The sequence below is a fragment of the Astatotilapia calliptera genome, chromosome 22 (genome assembly GCF_964374335.1).
Source record: "Astatotilapia calliptera chromosome 22, fAstCal68.1, whole genome shotgun sequence".
In the NCBI taxonomy this organism is placed as follows: Eukaryota; Metazoa; Chordata; class Actinopteri; order Cichliformes; family Cichlidae; genus Astatotilapia; species Astatotilapia calliptera.
This window is the reverse complement of record NC_137442.1, coordinates 29,546,073-29,550,028: the sequence shown is the minus strand read 5'-3', so window position 1 is coordinate 29,550,028 and position 3,956 is coordinate 29,546,073. Positions and strand designations below refer to the sequence as shown.

General features: G+C 40.4%; 1 long non-coding RNA gene across 1 annotated transcript; it reads left to right on the top strand.

The window, feature by feature from the left end:
* The first annotated feature begins 2,896 nt into the window (after window positions 1–2,896).
* LOC145423734 (uncharacterized) lies at window positions 2,897–3,557 on the top strand. The gene is made up of 2 exons (XR_013904771.1): window positions 2,897–3,421; window positions 3,499–3,557. It is a non-coding gene; the product is annotated as an uncharacterized LOC145423734 (long non-coding RNA).
* The last annotated feature ends 399 nt before the right edge of the window (window positions 3,558–3,956 follow it).

Genomic DNA, 3,956 nt, shown 5'->3' with positions numbered 1-3,956 from the left:
TTAAAAGAGAACAACACCTTTACCCTAACAATCTTACCTGAGGGAAAGAAAGCAGTGGGGGGTAGATGGGTATATGTGAAGAAAAACAGTGGTGATGGATCAGAAAAATATAAAGCACGGTACGTAGCTAAAGGTTACAACCAGTGTTTTGGGATAGACTATGATGAAACTTTTTCTCCGACTGCTAACCTGACAAGCATAAGAGTATTGATGCAGTGTGCAATACAAGAAAACCTGATTTTGCATCAGATGGATGTAAAAACCGCATACTTGCATGCACCAATAGATTTTGAAGTGTATGTTGAGCAGCCAGAAGGCTATGAAGTAAAAGGAAAAACAGATGAGAAACTGGTCTACAAGCTGGAAAAGTCACTTTATGGGCTTAAACAGTCAGGCCGAAACTGGAACAGGACATTACATGACTATTTGATAGAGAACGGTTTCATGCAGAGTCCTGTAGATCATTGTGTTTACACAAGGAAAACAGGAAAAGAAAAAGTGATCATGATCATATGGGTTGATGATATTATTATTGCAGCCAGTGATGAAAGGGTTTTGAAAACTGTGAAGGAAATGCTAACTGCAAGATTCAAAATGAAAGATATGGGGAAACTCAAACATTTTCTTGGTATTGATTTTGAGCAAACCCAAGATTGTGTAAAAATGTTACAAGAGAGATATGTAGAAAACATACTGGAAAGATTTCAAATGCAAGACTGTAAACCAAGATCAACTCCTTGTGAACAAAGGTTGAACTACAATGATGATGCTGAGAAAATGAACAATGTCAGAATGTACAGAGAGGCAGTAGGTAGCCTTATTTACTTGACCTCTTGCACACGACCAGATTTGAGTTTTGTTGTAAGTAAGCTGTCACAGCACTTCAAAGAACCAGCTGTGGAACATTGGACTACTGTGAAACATGTTCTAAGGTACCTGAAACAATCAAAAGACAAGACATTGTGCTACAGGAAAAGTGACAAAGATTTGAGAGTACAAGGTCACAGTGACTCAGACTGGGCTGCGGATGTGACTGACAGGAGGAGTACTACAGGTTACTGCGTAAGCCTGAATGAAGGAGGTACTTTGGTGTCATGGCGAACAAAGAAGCAGCCAACTGTTGCCTTGTCAACTTGTGAAGCAGAGTACATAGCTTTGGCAGCAACAACACAAGAATGTTTGTACTTGACACAACTGTTGCAAAGCATGTATGAGCATCAAAAGAGACCGCCAAAGATTTTTGAGGACAATCAAGGGACTATTGCATTGGCAAAGAATCCTGTTAACAGACAGAGGTGTAAGCATATCGATATCAAATATCATTTTGTGAGATCAACAGTTAATGCTGGAAATTTGATATTGGAGTATTGTCCGACAGGTCTGATGGTGGCCGATGTTATGACAAAGCCAGCAACAAAGGGGAAGTTATTGAAGTTTGAGAAATATATGTTTGGAGTGTAAACAAATAGTAAAGAAAAACTGTTTCTTTTGGAATGCATGTAAAGCTGACAACGTGAGTGCAAGTGGGGGTGTTGAGCTAGTTAATAGGTATGCCCTCGTTGTCATCTGTTGTGATTTTATTTTGAAAGGATGCTTCCTGTTATGCTGCAGAGTGCACGCGAGAGTTCAATAATAAAAACTAAGTGTTGTTCCGGTGAAAAGCCGATGCCCCACATGTGATTATTCCTCCGTCTAGACAATATAAGTATCTTCAATATTCATGCAGATTCCGCTGGAAGACCCGTCTCTGCTAACAGAAGCCCACATTGTTTCTGGGACACCACTCAGACAGCCAGCAATTTAAGGAGAACATGCGGCTAAACATGTCACTCCTGGTCTGATTGGGGAGGGGACCAGAGAAAGCTACAGAGTCCGACATTGTTTAGGCAAAGTTGCACACCAATTCAATATTGATTTTAGTGACCTCCGATTGGCGTAACCGGGTGTCATTACTGCCGACGTGAATTATGATCTTACTGAATTTACGTTTACCCTTAGCCAGCAGTTTTAAATTTCCTTCAATGTCGCCTGCTCTGGCCCCTGGAAGACAATTGACTATGGTTGCCGGTGTCTCTAGCTTCACATGTCTGAGAACAGAATCACCAATTACCAGAGTTTGACCCCCGGCGGGTGTGTCGCCGAGTGGGGAAAAACGGTTAGACACATGAACGGGTTGGTGGTGTACCTGGGGCTTCTGTTTAGGACTATGCTTCCTCCTCACCGTGACCCAGCCTCCCTCTTTCCCCAGCTGCTTGGGGTCTGCCGGGGAACAGCTAGCGGGGCCTACGCTATCTTCGGCTGCACCAGCTACAGGGGCCTGGCTAGCTATGGGTGAATGAAGGGTGCGAAGCCGAGTCTCCAATTCAGTAATCCTGGCCTCCAGCGCTGTAAATATGCTACATTTGTTACAGATATCATTACTGCTAAAGGAGGCCGAGGAGTAACTAAACATCTGACACAATGAGCAAGAAAGTGCAGGAGGGACAGGTGAAGTAGCCATTGTGTTAACGAGTCGGCTACGAGCTAAGCTAAGCTAGCGAAACAGTACAGAGACAGTGAGTCAATACTTTGGCTATAAATTAGGTAGTGAGTACACAGAAAGTGTGCTTCGGATGAAGCACGTGAAGATTATACTATGAAAGAAGAATGTATCTAAAAGTTGTTAATTAAATTGCTAAGCAAATAAGCTACTCAGAAACACCACTGTGTTTGAGCAGGAACAGGAAGTGATACTCTACCGCAGAGCGAGCGAACACCAAGTGACAGCGCCACCAAGGTACTGGAGCTCAGCCCACAAATATGTTGGCATTATTATATTTAATATGTTGGCATTATTACATTTGGTTCAATGCGCAAGGTATAAAAAAAAAGTACGAGCTTTGAAAACTGTTTCTGATAGAATGAAGAGTAGACCGATATATTAAATATTCCTTTATTGGGTGAGAAAATCATACCATGTCAAACTGCTTTAAGTCATACAGAATAGATATCAGAGCCTTAAACAGGCTGACTTCTGCTAAATGAGTCAAACTGGGCAGAAAGTATACAAACACATAACATCCTTATAGAATATGATGTAACACTATAGATCAACTTACCTCAGACTATGTAAAGCATATAAATAACTAGAAAAATTTGCATTTCCTGCGAAAATGCAGTGTGGATGCCTTAACGGCTGAAGATATCTGCTGAAAAAAGCTGAAAAAGTTGAAACAAAAAAAAAAAAAAAAAAATGCCCTGAGCAGGATTCGAACCTGGCCCACCTGGTCAAAGGGCAGCTATTTAGCTCACTGAGCCAAACACTTTCTCACAAAGAAAAGGTGGAGAGATTGACAATTGTGCTAGCAGAATTTGGGCAAAAAAAAGGGGGTGAAAATTCTGCTGAAAAGAGTTCAATCAGCAGAATTTCTGCTGAAAAGAGGTGAATGAGCAGAATTCTGCTGAAAAGAGTTTTTTTCTGAAAACAGCAGAAAAAACTGAAAATTTTGCTGAAAAGAGTTGAATGAGCAGAATTCTGCTGAAAAGAGGTTTTTGCTGAAAAAGAGCTGAAAAAGTTTGGATTTGTGCTGAAAAGGGGTTAAAAAAACTGAAAATTTTGCTGAAAAGGGGTGAAAAAAATGAAATTTGTGTTGAAAAGAGTTTAAAAAAAGTTTAACTGTTAAGTGAAAGAAATGTTGCCATAAGCTGGATTTGAACCCAGGCCTCCCAGTCTGAGAACGGATGCTTATCTCACTGAGGTAAAACACAGCTCAGCCCATCATGCAAAATCAGTGACCACATTGATAATGTGTTCCATTCATTTCAATGGTCAAAAGTCATAACACACATCAGCAGAAATAGCAGAATTTTTTAAAGTTTAAACATAGCATTTCTGCTAAAACTTTGTATTTATACTAAATAATATTTTTTTCCTGCCAAATTATAGCATTTGTGCTGGAACACAGAAAGTTCCACCA